Below are 20,252 nucleotides of genomic sequence, written 5' to 3'. Positions count from 1 at the left end.
CAGTTTAAAGTTCAATCTTAGAAATGTTTTGTGTTGAAACTCAGAGTCTTTAAACTGTTGTTCAAAAATAATAATGGAGTAAAGGTGTTCTCAAACTCACAAATTCTTGTAGAGTTGCTTTCAGGAAGAAAAAAAAATTCTTCATACAAATGACTCTTTCTACAATTCCCCTCTTGCATGGAGCTAACAGAACTTGTGATTTCCACTATGATTTCACAAACGCAGGCAAGGGTTTAACAAAGTAACCATTAAAAATGGTTATGATCCTCATGCAAGAATGATTATGCATGCTTTCAGTCAAAAGTGACAATTTAAAATGAGCACAGCAGAACTGCCCTCTCTTGACACAGAGAGACAGCCAAAGTGGCCATTTTTTTCCAAAGCCACTTTGACTCTGTATTCCTCCCTTTTCTCACAGGATGTTACTGCATTCCTGACCTCAGGTGATCTGGTTCATAATATTAAAGATGCTTTCTTGAAGTGTCCTTCTCACATGACACGGCATCGCTGGTGGCTCTATTTGAAGTTTCATTTCTTCAGAAGGATGGAGTCAACAAGCAAATGATCTTCTGTTTGACCAGATGGTTTTCTGAGTAAACCATCAATGTTTCAGGTTTCAATGGAGAATAATAATCAAACTGGTTAATGCTCTGAAGTAGCAGTCAAGTTGTCTCTTTGAGCAAACAATCCTCCAATAGAACAATGATGTAAACAAGCTTGTTTACAGCTAGACATAGGAAACCATCATCTCTCAAGATGGTGTTCTCTGTGTGTAAGTGTCTGTGTGTGTATGATTGAGATAATGAGTACCCAGTAAGTAGATAAGGTGGAAAAAAATGGCCTGCTGGAAGATCTCAGTGGGTCAAGCAGCATCCATGGGAAAAGAAGAGTGGTCGATGCCTCCCATCTGTTCATCACCCTTCACCTTTCCCTGGTTCACCAATCCACTACTGGCTCCTGACCAATCCCTCCCACCCGGTCTGCATTAAACTGCTTGCCACCTACATTCTTGATGAAGGGATCTGGCCGAAAACACTCTCTTTCTCCTGTTGATGCTGCTCAGTTTCTCCAGCGGATTCCAGCATTTGCAGTCTCTCGTGTGTCTAGGGAAGACAATGAGGCCTAAACATACAAACCTTAAAACGATGACGTGAGCCAAACTGGGGCGTCATCTGCCCATGGCACTGAGGGGTGATCTCACCAAACTTGCAAAAGGAAATCAGCTTCCTCGAGGTTGTAGGTTTTGCTGGTGAGTCATTAATTATAGGGTAAAGGAAGCACTGTCTGGTTTTCCAGCAAAAAATAACATTTTGTAGTGGCTGCTAACGGCACGTCCACACAACACGAGGGTGAACCAGTAACTGACTTTATTTGAATCTCTCACGCTGCTTTTAGGGGACGGCCTACTTTCCTGTCTGGGGCGCATTGGTCTATGGGAGTGACAGCAGTGCGTTGCAGAGTCACTGCCTGCCCGGCAACATGCCTCCAGGAAGTGGCGACATCTCCTAGGCAGCACGTGTAAATGCGGGCTCCTCCTGAGAATGGAAGGGGGGCCCTGCGCCATCTTGTACCAACCGAATGGGGTGGCCATTTTGGCCCGTCTAACTGCACGGTCGCTCGGCCCACTGAACCACCCCCCGCCGCAGAATCACTGCCATCCTTTGAGCAAGTCACAGAACTGTCTTTAGGCGGGTGGCCTCTGTGTCTGACCTGGGGAGCTGGGACAGGCTGGCCTGATCCCAAATGTGCTGCCTTGAGGCAGTCACTGGTAAACATGTCCTGTTGCCCGCCAATGTCTAGAGTGAAAACTACAACATCACACTGTAACACATTGAATGAGCCTTCGTAGGGGCATTGCAGGGGTGTTCCTTGCTGTCCTTTGCGAATGAAAATGAAGTCAGTGGCCTGTAGATCTTCAGGGGTGTGGCAGGGTGGAGAACCATGTTGGGAAGGTGGTGGAGGTTTCAGCTTACTCGTCTATTCCCTCAAGCGCTGGAGGCATTGGTTGTGGGCTGGGAGGTTTCAAGAGTCCCCTAGGATGGTAAGTGGGGAGCCATTCAATGCTGGCAGGTCTTCTTTTGGAGCTGTGCAAATTCCCAACAGCACCCATGGGAGTTCATCCATCCAATTCGGGCCTTGTAGTTGAGTTCTCAGGGCTCCTTTCAGATGGCGGTGTAAACATTGGGCGAGGCCGTTTGCCTGAGGATGGTGTAACTAGCTGCCACAGAACTTGGCTAGGTTGGACCTGAGTGAGGACATGAACTGGGCCCCTCAGTCCAAGGTGATATTGATCAGGATGACAAATCGTGCAACCCAAGTGGACAAGAAAGCTCTGGCGCAAGTCTCTGTGTCACTTCCGGCCAACAGGTAAAACGGTCAACTATTGTCAATAAATACTGCATACTTTGGCTCACGGGGAGCGGGTCAACAACGTCCACATGCATGTGGTCAAACCGGCTTTGCGCTGAGGCAAAAATTCTGGTGAGGGGCCTTGGTGTGTCTCGATTTCATTAACTCTGTTAATCACAAAGTACGAAACCTTGTGGTTTTGTTATTAATGTATTCAAGCACTGATGTTCTATCAGTCCAAAACAGAGAGTCTGCTAATTCCATCTGTAATCCTCTTCTTGGCTGTTAATACTATTGAGACCAATATTCCCAAAGGATCATACATTGAGCTTACGATCGAAAGAATACCTCTTCTTGTTGAAGGCTGTTCTTTCAAAACAATTTTAATTTCAGATTGAACACATCATTGCACTCCAAGAATTCTTTCGCCACAATCTGAATGTCACAATCTGAATCAAGATGTTTTATCTCTGCTCTTTCTGCCTCAGAAATAACAGCCAACACATCTTGACTGGTGCTAATCCATTTTGTAAGAAAGAAACCTCCTTTATTACAGATCTCCTTTAACTCATGATAAAGATCTATAGCATCTTTTGCTGAAACTTCTGAAGTAAGATAATCATCTACATAGAAATTATTTCTGATGATGCTTATAGCTTTGGATTGCGAACCCGCTTGAAAGCGTCAACTGATTTCACAGTGACTGTTATTCTCTCCCACCCAACCCCCTCCAGAAAAGACTTTAATCTTCACATATAACAAAGCTCACCCTCTTTTTCCCCCCCTACTTCCTTTCTTCCCTTTTCTTTCCCTTCTTTAGTTCTTACTTATATATTATTTTTACATCTTTATATGTAGTTTCTTGTCGTTCTTTTGGCCATCTTAACAATCGTAAAAAATCCCGATCGTCTGATGGTACTTTTACTTGACGAAGCATCGCTTCAATATCTGCAGCAATTCCAATAGGCTCTTTACAAAATCTTATCAGAACATCTATTAAAGTACTGGTTAAGTAAAAGTTGAGAATTCAATTAAACTCCTTGAAATGATTCTCCACAATCAAATACTACATGTAGTTTCTCCTTTTTTGGATGTATGAGATAAAGAGCATTTTTTACCATCTTTACGTTCCAAGATATTTTCTGATACCTTTTCTATGTTACCCTTGGCTATTATGTCCAACATGACATTGGTATATCCAAATGAAAGGAAGAATTTCTCTTGAATTTTCTCTTCAAATTCAGCATATGCTGTTCTGCAATTATTTTATTGTCTGGCATACAAATTTCTCTTTCCTTCCAAGGTAATGCTATACAGTAATGACCATCAACATGTTTAACAGAATTTGAAACTAAATCCAGAAACTGCTTATCCTCCTTTGAAGGTTCTTGAATATCTTTGAGACATTCAGGAAAATCAATTTTAAACTATTGTTCCCACAGTTCATTAAATATTTTTAGCCCTAAAACACGAAAGTCTGTGGACTCCGAGAGTGAAGTTAAAACACAATGCTGGAGAAACTCGGCAGATTAAACAGTGTAATTTATTTAGCAGACATAAAGGTACATAACCAACATTTTGGGCTCGAGCCCTTCATCAAGGTACTAATAACATGTAGTCAGTCGCCCGAGCAAAATAGTGGGTGGGATGGGCAGGGGGAGGAGCACGGTCCTACAGGTAATAGGTGAATAAGGGAGGGAGGACACACCAGCAAGCAAGGGGAGGAGAGATGGCTCTGTGAATGGAGAGGAATGGAGCTGGAGGAAAGAAAACAGAGGGATAAGGAAGAGAGGGAAAACAGAATCAGAATCAGAATTTATTGTCATGAAATTTGGTGTTTTACGGCAGCGTCACAGTGTAAACATTCATATTATAAACATCTTATAACAATACTATATATAAAAAAAATAACAGTGCATGAAAAGTAAGGCAGTGTCTTTGGTTCATTGGTCATTCAGGAATCTGATGGCAATGGGGAAGAAGCTGTCCTCGTGCTCCTGAGTGGTCGACTTTAGGCTCTTGTGCCTTTTTCCCGATGGTAGCAGAGTGAAGAGGGCATGGCCTGGGTGGTGGTGGGTCCTTTGAGGATAGAGGCTGCTTTTTTAAGACACCGCCTCATGTCGATGTCCTCGATGGGGTGAAGTCTGGTGTCTGTGATGTCGCAGGCCAAGTTATCAATCTTCTGGAATTTATTCTTGTCCTGAGAGTTGGCACCTCTATGCCAGGCAGTGATGCAACCAGCCAGAATGCTCTCCACAGTACACCTGTAGAAGTTTACGAGAGTCTTCAGTGATGTACCAAACTTCCTCAAACACCTCACCAAGTATAGCCGCTGGCGAGTCTTCTTCATGATTGCTCCAGGACAGATCCTCAGAGATGTTGACACCCAGGAATTTGAAGTTTTTGACCATCTCCACTACTGAACCCTCAATGAGGACTGGGTCGTGTTCCCCTGACTTCCTCCTGAAGTCCACAATCATCTCTTTGGTATTGCTAATGTTGAGCAGAAGGTTGTTGTCATTACACCATTCAATGAGCTGATCTAACTCCCTCCTGAACGCTTCCTCATTGCCGTTTGTGATTCTACTGACAACTGTGGTGTCATCGGCAAACTTGTAGAATTGTGTCTGGCCATGCAGTCATGGGTGTTTAATGAGTAGAGCAATGGGCTAAGCACACATCCTTGGGGTGCGCTTGTGTTGATCAATGAGGAGGAGACATTGTTTCCAATTTGTACTGACTGTGGTCTTCCGATGAGCATGTCAAGGATCCATTTGCCAAGAGGGGTGCAGAGGCCTAGAGTTTGTAGCTTCTTGACCAGCACCAAGAGAATAATGGTATTGAAGGCCGAGCTGTAGTCGATGAAGAGCAGCCCTATGTATGAATTGCTGCTTTCAAGGTGATCCAGAATGAGAGGAGAACCAGCGATATCGCATCTGCTATGGAGCGATTGTGACACTAGGCGAATTGCAGCGGGTCCAGATCTTTGCTTAGGTGCATGTTAATTCTGGCTATGACCAGCCTCTCAAAGTATTTTATCACAGTAGAAGTTAGTGCTTCTGGACATTGAGGTAGCTCACGCATCTCTCCTTGGGTACTGGGATGATTGATGCCCTTTTGAACCAGGTGGGAACTGCAGCAATGAGAGGTTGAAAATGTCTGTGAACACTCCGGCTAGTTGGTTGGCACAGATTTCAGTACCCTGCCAGGTACACTGTCAGGGTCTGACGCCTTGCAAGGGTTCACCCTCTTGGATGATGTTCTGATGTCGCCCTCAGAGACAAAGATCACAGGGTCCTCGGCACTGTTTGCTTCTTTTTCTCAAAGCTGGCATAGAAGGTGTTCAGCTCATCGGGTGATGAGTCATCACAGCCATCTATTGTGTTTGCCCTCACTTTGTAGGCTGTAATGGCCTGCACTCCCTGCCATAGCTGATGTGTATCTGCCTCTGTCTCTAGCTTCCTCTGGAATTGCCTCTTTGCTTCAGAGATGGCCTTCCACAGGTTGTACCTAGACTTCTTGTAAAGATCCCAATACCCGGCTTTAAATGACCTTGTTCTTGCCCTTAGCAGATTGCAAATTCTCTGATACATCCAGGGCTTCTAGTTGGGCAACACCCAGTATGTGCGCTTGAGCACACACTCATCCACGCAGGTCTTGATAAAGTCAATGACGCCTGTTGTCTATTCATTCCAAGTCTATGGATGAGTTCCTGAATATGTTCCAGGCCATTAATTCAACACAGTTCTGCAGATGCTCCTCCGACTACCTCAACTATACTTAGGGCGATTTCACCACTGGTGCTGTGGTCTTCAGTTTCTGCTTGTACGCCAGGAGTTGAAGTTCAGCCAGGTGATCAGACTTGCCAAAGTGCAGTCGTGGTATGGCTCAGTATACGTTCTTCAAGGTGGTGTAGCTGTGGTCGAGTGCGTTGGTTCCTCTGGTCCCGCATGATGGTGGTAGTTTGTCAGAGACTTCTTCAGGTTGGCCTGATTGAAATACTCTTCAATGAAGGCATCAGGATGTCCCTTCTCATGGCTGTTAATCACTGTGCTCTGTCCCTCCAGTGCCAGCCTGACGTTGGCCTGGGGCAGAATGTACACTGCAACCAGGATGATGGTGGTGAACTCCCTCGACAGGTGAAATGGGCGGCACTTGATCGCTAGATGTTCTAGGTTGGGGGGGCAGGTGTGGGACATGACCTCCACATCTGTGCACCACGATGAATTGACGATGACACAAATGTTGCTTCCCCTGGTTTTTCCTGATGCCGAGGTTTGATCAGCACGACGGAGGGTGTAGCCCTTGGGCTGCAGCGCCGTGTCTGGAATGTCTATGTCTAGCCATGTTTCTGTAAAGCACCTCACGCAGAATGGGGAGTAGGCTAGCATAAACCGGAGAAGTCGATATTAATGCCATCGGGTTGGAGAATATCCAAACGGAAAATAACATGTTGCTCCTCCAATTTACGGGTGGCCTTGGTGTGACAATACATGAGGCCATGGACAGTCGTGTCAGCGAGGGAGAGGGACGCAGATTGAATTGGTTGGTCACTGGTCACTGGGAGATCCCTATCAATGAGTGAAGAAATCTCCCATTTAAATTTGAATTTAAATTTAAATTTATTTTTTTATTTTTAAAGTTAGACATACAGCATGGTAACAGACCCTTTCAGCCCATCAGCCCATGCCACCCAAATATGCCCAATTGATCTTCAACAGCCCCCCCCAAGTTTGTTTTGAAGGGTGGGAGTAAACCAGAGCCCCTGGAGAAAACTCACACAGACACAGGGAGAACTCCTTTCAGACAGTGTGGGATTCGAAACCCGTCCTGATCACTGGCGCTGTAAAGGCGCTGCATTAACTGCTGACCGTTAATAGACATGAAAGTCTGCAGGCACCATGATTGAAGTAAAAACACAATGCTGGACAATTTACATAAAACTCTGCAGATTAAAGTAATAGCACAATGCTGGAGAAAATATATTTTATGTTTTTTTTAATCTCATTGGCAGGAGAGAAGTACGGAAGAAACCAAAACTTGACTGCTTCGCAGGGAAGGGAACCCATAAACATGGAGCAGAGACCTAAGGGAGGGTTACAGTCAAACAAAGGTTGAGAACGGCTGCCTTAGCATAGAGGTTAGTGCAACGCAATTACAGCGGCTCAGATCCAGCGCTGTCCCTATGGAGTTAGTACGCTTTCCCCATGACCTGCGCGGGTTTTCCCCGGGTGCTCCAGATTCCTCCCACCCTCCAAAGCATACGGGGTTGGTAGATTAGTCGGGTGTAATTGGGTCATGGGCCAGAAGATGTGCTGTATCGTCTTCAGCCCAACTGATCCATGCCAACCTCTACCCTACACCATCCTATTTGCTTACCTTTTGTCCCTATCTCTCTAAACCTTCAACTCCATCTATAACTTGGAAAAGCAGCCAACATATGAAAAGACTCATCCCAGTCAGGTCATTTTCTCTTCACCACCCAACCCCCACCCACCCCCACATCCTCCCCAGCAGGAGGAAGATTCATGAGGGTATGATTACACACACCGAGTTTCTTTCCTGCTGTCGCATTGTGATCCATCCTAAAACAGCAGTGAACACCATAGATGGCTGTGATGTTTCATTATCCGATGAGCTGAACACCTTCTGTGCCAGGTTTGAGAAGAAGAACCAAACAGTGCCTATTAGAAACCTTGAATCGGCTGAGGGCCCTGTGATATCTGTCCCTGAGGATGATGTCAGAATATCATTCAAGAGGGTGAACCTTCACAAGGCATCAGGCCCTGACAGCATAACTGGCAAGCTACTGTAAATCTGCACCAACCAACTAGCAGGAGTGTTCACAGAAATTTTCAACCTCGCGTTGCTGCAGTCAGAGGTTCCCATCTGTTTCAAAAGGGCATCAATCATCCCAAAGAGTAGTGTGAGCTGTCTGAACAACTACCGCCCAGTAGGACTAACGCACTGTGATAAAATGCTTTGTGAGTCTGGTCATGGCCAGAATTAACACATACCTAAGTAAAGTTGTGGACCCACTGCAGTTTGCCCATCGTCACAATTGCTCCACAGCAGATGCAATATCGCTGGCTCTCCACTCAGCTCTGGATCACCTCGAAAACAGCAACTCAGACATACAGCGGCTCTTCAATGTCTGCAGTTCAGCCTTCAACACCATTATTCCCCCAGTGCTGGTCAAGAAGCTACAAACCTGTGGTGATACACCACTAGCCTACTACAGGGGGCGATCTCTTTACCTGCAGGAAGACCACCGGAGGACAGACTACACCTGGCCAACTGTCAATCAGCCGACCTGAATAGATCCCCTAGGCGGCTAATTCCAGCCGGCCGGCCGTCAATCACCCGACTAGGATATAGTCCTGAACTGGCCTCTCCTGAGCCAGTCACTCGGGAGCCACCATCACAGCCACTACTGTAGCAGAGACTTTGAGCCAAATAAAGTCTGTTGTGCAGTCTTCAAGTTTGTGTCTGCTTACTGCTACTGCAGTACATCACAATTTATTTGGCTAAATTTTAAACCTGCCATGGAAAAACTCCTGACCGTTGGGAGCCTGGAAATTGACCCTCGGCACCCAGAAGCCCAGGCACGCTTCAAGATCTGGAAACGGGCGGTCGAGGCAGTCATCCAGGCCCACTCTGACGTGGCGTTTGTAAACACCCCCTCCCCTGCCCCCGCAACTGGATCCTTGACTTTCTCATCAGAGGACCACAGTCAGTACGGATTGGAAACAACTTCACCTCCTCACTGATTATCGGCCCACGATGCTCCTCTGCACATTCTCCATAGCTTCACCAGGAAGGTGCCTGGATTGAAGAATGTGTCTTATGAGGCAAGGCTAGCAGAGATAGGGCTTGGAGTGAAGAATGATGAGAAGTGACTTAATACAAGATTATGAGAGACAAAGATAGGGTGGACAGCCAGCGCCTTTTACCCAGGGGGAGAGGACATTTGTATGAGGTGGGGGGATGAAAGTTTAGGGGACATGTCAGGGGTAAGTTTTTTTTTTACGCAGAGTGTGGTGGGTGCCTGGAATGCATCACCAGGGGTAGAGGTGGAGGCTGATACAATAGGGATATTTAAAAGACTCTTAGACAGGCAAAATAGAAGGTTATGGATGTAAAGCAGAGAAGGATTTGTTTGTTGAGTAGGTTTTTATAGGTCGATACAGCATTGTGGGCTGAAAGGCCTGTACTGTGCTGTAATGTTCTATATTCTATATATGAATGCCATTATTCTCCATCTCAAGATTCATTTACTTGGTTAGACCTTGACTATTTCAGGTCTGTGTGGCTTGACTATTAACTGAGCCATCAATATTACCTGAAGCCAAATTGGGAGGACACTAGAACATCGGAGGAAACCCACAGTCGGAACTTGTAAACTCCACGCAGACATATTCCTGCGGACGGGGAGTGGCTGAGGCACCCAGGGAAAACACCAAAAACAAGCCCGCTTTACCTTCTGCATAGAAAATTGGCCCTAAAGACGCACCCCCGTCCCATTTTCAAAACCTTTCTCTACCCGCCTATTTGAATTTTGAGTTATTATCCCAGAAGTAGAAATTTTTAAAGAATGCTGGGGATACTCAGGTCAGACTGTCCGTGTGGAGATAGAAACAGAGGTGATGTCCTTCCTGCTGACTATCCCTAGAAAACAATTCCCCGGGTCACACATCCATCCCAGATATCCATCATCTTACAACTCCTAAGACTCCTTTAACCACAGGAGCAGCACAGTTAGCGCCATACTGTGACAGCACCAGTAACACTGGTTCGAATCCACCACTGTCTCCTCAGGTCTACGTGGATTTACTCTGGTTTCGTCCCATGTTCCAAAAGGGGGTTGGAATGTTAATTGGTCACAAGGGATGCGTGGTCTCATGGGCTGGCAGAGCCTATTACCATGCCGTGTGTCTTAACCAACAAGAAAAAATGAAGATAATCATTTACAAACCACCCTGTACCAGCTTCATTCCAATGAGGACAAAATCTCCCTGCATTCAAGTGAACACCTATCTCTTTCAGAAATAAAATGCTGCAGATGCTGGATATCCAAAAGCAGAAAATGCTTGAAATACTTTGCCCATCAGGCACCACCCATGGAGAGACAAACCTTTCATCAAAACTAATTCTTTCTCTTTGGGTCAGAACTTTGGCAGATTTAACAATCAGAAAAGCTGATGTTATCGCCGCAATTGAAATTGCAGCGTCTCGTTGTCTGTTTGTAATCTGCAATCCCATCAAAAAAAACTCCCTATCCAAATTATGTCATTGGTACCAACTGATAAAACATTACTGTTATAAAACAACTCTCTTCTTCCTATTTTTAAACTTTAAATGTCGACCTGCAGCGTGGTAACAGGCCATTTCAGCCCACGAGTCTGTGCCGCCCGATTAACCCTCACCCCTGGTACGTTTCGAAAGGTGGGAGAAAACAGGAGCCCCTAGAGAAACCCACACAGACACGGGGAGAACATACAAACTCCTTATGGACACCGCGGGATTTGTACCCCAGACCCCATCGCTGGCGCTGTAAAGGTGTGCTGACCACTACGCCAACCGTGCCCCCCTCTTAAAGCTCCACGGAAATGATTTCATGCAGCCAGCCTAAGAATTCTATGAATTGTTTTATTAAAGATTAGCTGAATGAAATGGTCTTATCATAGCGTGCAATTGCCTATGTCCGGAAACATGAGTTGTTCCCTCAACAGGCCTGATCGGATTTCTTCTCATTCATAGCTCAGGAAGGACCCCTGGTGCCATTAGTGAAAATGCACAATTTCTATTGACTGATGTAATTCATTTTTAAATGTAGGCATAAGGTGCTTTTATTGTGAAAATTAGCGACTGGTAAAAGCAGTTTTCATCTGCCTTTAAGACACTCCACTTACCTGCTTAAAAGGTCCAAAGGGGGATTGGCTGGTCCAACTAGCTCCAGGTTCCCTCCGGCTAAGGTCTTTTTATAGTGGAAAAAAAGATGAATGTAAAGGTGGATATTCTCCACCTTTGCATCGCTTCACTTACCTTGTTCAAAGCTCCACGGGCGAATTCAGGAAGCGGACTTCGATCCGCCTAGGGGGTTTTGGACGAAAGTGGAGTGACTCTCTCCCCATCCTCCCTGAAGACAACGCCACTGAAAGCAGCTGTGAAGGGACAGGCTGATGATGTCGTGATGACATCGTCATCCTGTGACCCAGGAGTGGTATTTTTAAAATCCCATATGCCATAATATAGCTAATTACATTGCACAGGAGATCTGCCTTAGACCTATTATTCCTTGAACAGATTCCACCTCTTCTTTGGTCGCCATATCGGGTGTAGGTCGCTTTCATGGATGATGTCACGGCGATGGACGGAGCCTCTGCACCACTCGCCCCACCCCCCTCAGTTCCAGATGCTGCTGAATTGAAAGCAATGGTGGATCCACCTTATAGACCCCCAGGTACATCTGTCTTGGACACATCTGACCAATTCTGTCCCATCTGAACCATTTGCTCTAAGGAGGTGCCAGTCAATAGGAGGGAGGTTGAAGTCTCCCATGACAACAACCTTGTTATTGTTGCACCTTTCCCAAATCTGCCTACTTATTTGCTTCTCCGTGTCCTATTTACGTAGGTCGCCACAACATCGTGGGCTGACCAGCCTGCACTGTGCTGTAACATTCTGTGTTCCATGTACTAAACTGAAAACATGACTCATCCACAGGTAAAAGAAACATTAAGGATGGAAATTTGGGGAAACCAGTGACTGAATAATGCTTTGCACAATTCATGGGATGAGCAACATGACTCTTGTAAGGAGTGATTTTGGGTGGAGGTGAACTGGGAACATATAGAGCTTCTACAGGAGCTCTATCGAGAGCGTCCTGGCCAGCTGCATCACCGTGTGGTACGGTTGCTGCAGAGAAATGGATCGAGGTCAATCCACAGAACTATAAGAATGGCAGAGAGGATCACTGGAATCTCTCCCCACCCCCACCCCACCCCGGCCCCCATTGAAATGACTGAAGAATGCACGCAAAATCATTGAGGATTCTATCCACCCTGCACCCAGCATCTGTCAACTGATCCCATCGTCATAGGCGCATCTAAACAACACATGCCTTGGGTGCCACTTGAAGGGGTGCCACAGTCCTCGCCTCACCCGGCCAATAACTTTGCTTACTGCTTTGACCTGCTGTGCTGAGTTTCTCCAGTATTGTTTCACGGTGTCTGCAGGCTTTGGAGTTTTACTCCAAGGATGGTGTTCAGGTTTTTCTTGCCTGTGGATTTTCTCAGCAGTATGGGTCCATCAGCACCCAGGGGCGGCATCACCCAGGGCTCCCATGGTGATTACTGCTGGGGATGGCTCGGGGTGCCATAGACTGGCCTGCTGCTAGAGGGGCCAAGTGTTATCCCATCTGTGTCCCACTGCAGAGCTTGGCCTTAGTTCTAGTGTTGGTCATGTTGTAGCCGCCACTTGCTCCCTGCCTGAGAGATGGCCCATAATCACCAAGCTCAGGATATGTGTTTGTGTGTGTGTGTGTGTGTGTGTGTGTGTGTGTGTGTGTGTGTGTGTGTGTGTGTGTGTGTGTGTGTGTGTGTGTGTGTGTGTGCGTGTGTGTGCGTGTGTGTGTGCGTGTGTGTGTGTGTGTGTGTGTGTGTGTGTGTGTGGGCGCGCGCGCGTGTGCCCTAGCAGCCGTTGGCATCACCGCCTCCCCTCTCATTAACAAGCACTCGGCATCTCCGTGGCGTGATATGAATGCAAGCAGACCCCCTGTGGTGCTGGCTGAGTGGAGGGGGATTGTCACTTCTTCTGCTGTCTACACTCACGCTTCCAGTGTTTCTGAGTGCGAACGCCAGCAGCTGATTTTCATGGATGCTACGTGTTGCTATAAAATGGCTTTTTATCGCCGGGAGAGGACGGACTCCCAATAGAATTCTATAAAACATTTAAAGACTTATTAATTCCTCCTCTCCTGGAAGTAATGAACCAGAATGAAGAAACACAAAACATGCCAGATTCATGCAAAACAGCAATAATTACCGTAATACCAAAGACGGGGAAAGATCCACTAACACCAGCATCGTATAGACCAATATCTCTTCTCAACACAGATTATAAGATAATAGCTAAACTATTAGCAAACAGATTGGCCAACTGTGTACAAAAAATATGTAAAACTAGATCAAACTGGATTTATTAAGAAAAGACGAACAACGGACAATATCTGTAAGTTCATTAACTTAATCCATGCAGTACAAGGAAACAAGACGCCAACAGTGGCAGTTGCCTTAGACGCAGAGAAAGCCTTTGACAGAGTAGAATGGAATCATTTGTTCAAAGTACTACAGAGGTTCGACCTACCACAGAAATATATTAATTGGATTATAGCATTATATAAGGGACCACTGGCGAAGGTGACAGTAAATGGATATATATCAAACCAATTTAAATTAAGCAGGTCAACTAGGCAGGGATGTCCACTATCTCCCTCACTGTTCGCGTTAGCTATAGAACCATTGGCAGAACTGATAAGAACAAAAGATAAAATAAGAGGGATAAAAATAAAAGAGAAAGAATATAAAATCAGTCTATTTGCAGATGACGTCATAGTATACTTAACAGAAGCAGAATTATCAATAAAAGAATTACATAAGAAATTGAAGGAATATGGAGAAGTATCAGGGTACAAGATCAACGCAAATAAAAGTGAAGTGATCCCAATGAATAATGCGGATTTCACAAAGTTTAAGAAAGAATCACCAATTAAATGGCAAACACAAGCAATCCGATACCTAGGTATTCAACTAGATATTAATCTAGCCCATCTATACAAATTAAATTATCAGCCATTAATGAAGAAATTACAAGATGACTTAGAACATTGGAAAGATTTATCACTAACACTGATAGGAAGGGTAAATTGCATTAAAATTAATTATCTTCCCAAGGATACAATACCTATTCCAATCGTTATCAATTCACCTAACAGAGAAATTCTTCAATGAGCTAAAGAAAATAATAAGGAAATTCTTATGGAAAGGGGGGAAACCGAGGATAGCGCTAGATAAATTAACAGAATGGTACAAATAAGAGGGCTTGCAGCTACCAAACTTTAAGAATTATTATAGAGCAGCACAATTAAGATACCTATCAGATTTTTATCAAACAAGGGAAAAACCAGATTAGACCAGATTAGAACTAGATAAAATAGGGGAGAAGGTACCTGAACATATACTATATAAGTGGGATGAAAAGATGGTGGAACATGGGAATTCACCAGTACTGCACCATCTGCTCAACATTTGGAAGAAGATTCACGTAGAAAGGAAAAAAACAAATTACCAACTACCAAAATTAATATTGACGCAAAATCAACTAATCCCTTTCACCATAGATAACATTTCCTTTAGAGAATGGGAGAGAAAAGGGATCAAAAGAATAGAAAATTGTTTTTCGGGAAATAAATTATTATCTTTTGAATAAATGATGTGCAAATATGGTATAACTCATGGTACATTGTTTGCATACGACCAAATGAAAACTTACTTAAAGGACAAATTGGGAAGCAGTCTGAGGTTACCAGAAGGAAGCAATTTTGAATATGTGATTACAGACACAATGATAATGAAAAAAATTATAACAAACATGTACATCAAGCTGCAAGAGAAAAAGAACAAGGAAATAAGCTGTAAACCCAAACAAAAATGGGAACAAGATCTAAACATAAAGATAAAGAATGAAACATGGGAAAAGCTATGCTCCGGAACTATGAGAAATACAATAAACACGAGGTTACGCATGATACAATATAATTGGTTACACAGGCTATATATCATGCCCCAAAAGTTAAATAAATGGGACCCAACAGTATCAGACAGATGTTTTCACTGTAAGAAGGAAACGGGAACAACAGTACATGCAATTTGGGCATGTGAGAAAGTGGAAAAGTTTTGGGAAGATCTAAATCAGGTATTAAATAAAATGACAAAAGCAATATACCAAAAAATCCAGAGATCTTTCTTCTAAGTAATATAAGAAGTAAAGAACTTGGACTCGATTTGGATGAAGCACAAAAAAGATTTATTATGATAGCCTTAGCTGTAGCAAAAAAATGTATTATGTCAACCTGGAAATCAGAAGAGAGCCTGAGAGTACAGCAATGGTACATGGAAATGAATAAATATATTCCATTGGAAAAAATAACATATAATTTAAGAAATAGCATCACAGTATTCAAACAAATTCGGGAATCATACATGGAACACAACAGAGAGGGCCTACCGCGGACCTCCACCCCCTAAAAGGACAGAATGAGAAGAAGACGAAATGAACTGACCCAGTGTGTAAAAGTAGATGACACAATTTTCTTGTTTATTTTCATTGTGTGATGACATTGTTTAATGGGTTTAATGTATCATATATGTTGAACGTTGAGCGGGTGGGGGGGGTGAAGGAGGGAGGGAAGGGAGGGGGAAAAGGGGAGAAAATGGCACTGTGTATATTCAAGAGAGAAATGTTTGTGTGTATTTTGGTCAGTATGGTTCATAGTGTGAAAAACTTTTTAAAAATGGCTTTTTATTACAATAATTAGTAATCTCTACTTGCGCAAAGCCATTTTTAAAAATGGTTAACTATCGCATGCACAGGATGGGAGTGAACAGATTGTTAAAATGCATTCCTAATCAAAGTGTATACATTGGAGACAAGAACATAGAATTGAAAAGACAAAAAAAGTTTTATTTTAGAATCCAAAGGATTCTGTCCACGATTTTTAATTTTTGAATTGAAATATTCACATACCCGGGGCATGGGTAAACTGAGTAATGGCTGTCTTCATTACCCATAAACCCCCATGCAGCAGGAACTGCTCTGCCAGTACCAGGGAAACACAGAGTGGTTCCAGCTGCATGCGGGATTATGGGTAAGGATAACAGGCATTTTGCCTTCAAAGGCTGCAGCTTCCAGCCGGGAATAGTAGGTAATAAGCTTGGATTACTTCAATGCAAGCTGGAGCCTGGGGTGTCCTATGTCTTGGTGACTGGAAATAATAAACCTCAATATGGTATGGTGTGATTCACAATTGAGGGTTCTGTTAGTGACAGAGGAGGGCCAGTGGGGGGGGGAGAGCAAGAGGAGGAGGGGAGTAAGAGGGGGGGCCTTTCCCTGTGAAGATTAAAACCTTGTGTTTTTTTTAATTCTTAGTTAATTTTGTGGCTGTCTCTTTAAGAGAACTATTGTTTGTAGTGTTACCATAGTGGCTATGATGTAATATGCCATAATATCTGCCCAGACTAACGGCTTGCTCATTATTCTTCAGGATGTAGAGAAGGTGTAAGTACGAAATATTTTTCTTTGAATTGTGTTTCTCTTTAAATTTGTTTATCTATATTATGAATCTCTTTAAAGCCTGAAATATACATACATTTATATATATACATTCTATCACTATAATTATGCAGTAAATACTTTGTTATTCCTTGTTATTAAAGTCTTAATGCGAAGTTATGCAAGATGTTTATCTGTTTTATCAATGTATGAAAGCTGCATCTGCAAAGTTTGGTTTATTGGATTAATAAGATAGTCATTCAGAATATCGTAGCTCATGCCTTTGGAAGATGATACTTTGAAATTAGGATGTATTAGAATAATGAAAGTGTGGTCTATATTCCCTTTCTAAACCTCAGCCAAGGGGCCCAGGTGAGAGTTAATCCTCCGGTTCACTTCTAATAAATTACAATCCAACGTGTGAAATTTACAAGGATATGTCAGGTGGCACGGCTGGTGTAGTGGTTAGCGCCAGCCCAATTGTGCATGAAAATCACCCAGCTGTCAAACTTTATGTGCGACTTTTTAATGGGGGGAGGGTGGGCACAATTTCAGTGCTTGCCATAGGTGCCATTTTACCTAGAAATGCCACTGAGTATCAGCGCCAGAACCACCAGGCTGAGGAACAGCTTTTTCCCTCGGGCAGTGAGAATGTAGAATGACCCAAGGAACTGCTCACACTGGCCATCCAGGACCCTCATATTCATGAAACAATATTTATTTATGCATTTGTATTGAAGAAATACTTGAACCACATATGGATTGTTTGTCTGCATGTCTGAATTTTTTGCCCTGAGGACCAGAGAACGCTGTACTTTTACAATCAGATGACAATAAACTTGACTTGATGTAGAAAAGTGCAGGCCCTTCGACCCACGATGTTGTGCCAACCTATGTAAACCTACTCCACATCAATCTAATCCTTGCCTATCTCACACCCAGAGCCATCCATGTGCTTATCTAATAGTCTTTTAAATGTTCCTATTGTACCAGCTTCCATCACCACCCCTGGCAATGCATTCCATGCACCCACAACCCTGTGTAAACCTGCTTCTCCCCTAAACCTTCATCCACATCTTAAACAGATATCCTCTGCTATTGGCCATTGCCGCCCTGCGAGAAAGGAGCTGGCTGTCCATTTTGTTTGTTAATAGAGGTAAAATAATCAACTATGCGAAGGAGCTATGTAATTAGCTTAAAAGTTTGAGAGACTGAACGGGACAACAACACGTGGCTGGGCTAAGCGAACCAAAGGGAAAGGAGGTCATTCGTCCTGCAGTTGGATGACCGAGTCATGGTAAAAGAGGTGCCTGAGTAGGCAGGGTTCGCTCCCAGGTGGACAGGACCACAGATGACACCCCTCTCTGTGTGCAGATATGACAAAGGCTCTGGTGAAATACTATGAGTTACCGCCTTCTTGCCCACACAGGCAGACCAAGTAACCAAGACCATCTACTTAACAGTCTCATTTCAGGGAATTTAAATAATGAACATCTGCCTCAGACTTCACATCTGCTGTTCCTGATGGACGTGGGCCTACAAGTGAAAGGGAACAGCAACTGCATTAGGAATACAAAGGATGTGGAGGTGCATGTCAGTAAGTAACAGTGAAGTGTTGAAGTGGAACAGTGTATCAGACATTGCGATGGTGGTTGTGGGAGTTGGGTGTCTAGTGGGATGGGTCAGAATTCAAAGGGATTGAGAAATAGAAATAACTGGAAATGAGTTAAGCAAATTGCCGCAAGTTACACAACTAGGTGAACCATGAGAAGGAGGGGAGGAAATGTGCATAATGTGTCAGAAAGCATTTGCTCCAGCCTTAATGGGCCTTTTCAGTGGTGGGGCCAACTGGCCAGAGGATGTACAATGGGGCAAGGTCCCAGCATCCATTCAAATATAGACCACAACCCTTCTGTAGACGGATCAATGGGAGCCACGATTATTCTGACCCAGGCGGCCTTTGGGTCATGGCTCAGAGCATGGCATTGACTGTGACCATGAGACAAATTAAATTACCCTACTGGTGCCCCTTGCTCACACTGGAACTACTGATAGCTGTGTCCGAGAGCCTCAGGCTCACTCAGAGACCAAATAATTCAAGCTATTGAGTACAGGAGTTGGGATGTAATGGTGAAGTTGTATATGACATTGCTGAGGGCAAATTTGGAGTATTTTGTGCCTATTGATGTCACTCGATGGCAGGAAAAATTACAATAAGATTGAAAGAGTTGAAAGAAGGTTCACAAGGATATTGCTGGGATTTAGAGAACTGACTTACAGGGAAAGACTTTATTCCCTGGAGCGTAGAATGACCAGTGGCGTAGCCAGGTTTTGACGTTGGGGGAGCGAGAACACATTAAAAAAGCACGCAAAGCATCCATGCCCTCCTCCCCCCTCCCTGCCACCACCCTCTTCTCCCCTTCTTATCCCCTTCCTTCACACCTTTCCCCTCCCTCCCTCTCCTCTTCCTTCCCTCTCTCCCTCCCTTTCCCTCTCCCTTTCCTTCCCTCCTCTCTGCTCCCTTCCCTCTTTCCCCTCCCCTCCTATCCTCTTTCCCCCTCCCTCCCTCCCTCTCCCACTCTCTCCCTCCTCTCCCCCTCACTCCTCTCCCCTGCCTCCCCGCCTCTAGACAGTCCTCTTCCCCATCCTCTGTCCTTAGTTAATAGAAATAATGAATGACTTTTCAAGCTGGTGAACAACCATTGCTATTCCTGTAGAATGCAGGAGCTGAACAGATGGAGGGAATGTGGTAGACAATCTGGGAAGAGCAAGTTCCCACAAAAGAAAGTGACCACACACATACATGTTTATTTGGTCACTGGAAGCCTTAGCATCATCTTGCAATGAATGATCTATCATACAAGGTAAAGCAATCTTTCTGCAGAAATGTTTGGGATGATACCTTGAGCCTGAAGTCTAAAGGGATGGTACCGATATAACAAACATCCTCAGCCTACTACCTCACACCGGACAACGGTCTCCAGTGTACAAGTGAAGTAGGCCAAGGGGACAAACAGGTGAGGATTTGGAGTTGGGCTTCGGAACCTCTGGAATAGGTTGAGGGGAAGTTCAGAGTTGGGTGTGGTAACTGTAGCTCCCAACGCCGAACTCTGAACCTTCCCCTCAGCAGGTGGCAGTCGGCCTGCCACACACCGGAGCTCCCGATGCCAACTCCTAACCCTCCTCTCAGCCTACTACCGCACATGCGCACCAGACTTGTCGCGACTCGTGCATCTGGAGCTCCGGTGTACGCCCAGGGGAGGGTTCAGAGTCAAGCACCGGGAGCTCCAGTGTAGGCCGAGGGGAGGGTTCGGATTTGGGACTTGGGCGTCAGGAGCTCCGGTGAATGGGACTAGGCAGAATAACAGAACTGCACAGAATAGAAGGGCCAGAGGGACTATTTCTGTGCTGCAGTGTCTTCTGTTTCTTTGGTTCTAAACGAGGTGGGGATTAGGATGCTATGTATACTGCAATGGGCCTGCAGGGGAGGAGGCAGAAATCACAGAGCCATAAACAAAATCACCAGCTTTAAACACTAGCTGAGATCATCAGGAGGATAAAACGTATCCAAG

The 20,252-nt window shown here is 44.6% G+C and overlaps 1 long non-coding RNA gene across 1 annotated transcript in view; it reads left to right on the top strand.

Moving 5' to 3' along the window:
- LOC138737137 (uncharacterized) overlaps positions 1-10,995 on the top strand; it is a 76,531-nt gene extending 65,536 nt beyond the window's left edge. Inside the window, exon 3 of the long non-coding RNA XR_011340779.1 lies at positions 7,364-10,995. This is a non-coding gene — a long non-coding RNA (uncharacterized lncRNA). The remainder of the gene's footprint in view (positions 1-7,363) is intronic.
- Positions 10,996-20,252: the final 9,257 nt, after the last annotated feature.

This window comes from Narcine bancroftii, chromosome 6 (genome assembly GCF_036971445.1).
Source record: "Narcine bancroftii isolate sNarBan1 chromosome 6, sNarBan1.hap1, whole genome shotgun sequence".
Taxonomy (NCBI): domain Eukaryota; kingdom Metazoa; phylum Chordata; class Chondrichthyes; order Torpediniformes; family Narcinidae; genus Narcine; species Narcine bancroftii.
Note: the sequence above shows the minus strand (reverse complement) of the source record. Positions and strands in the feature narration are given on the sequence as shown.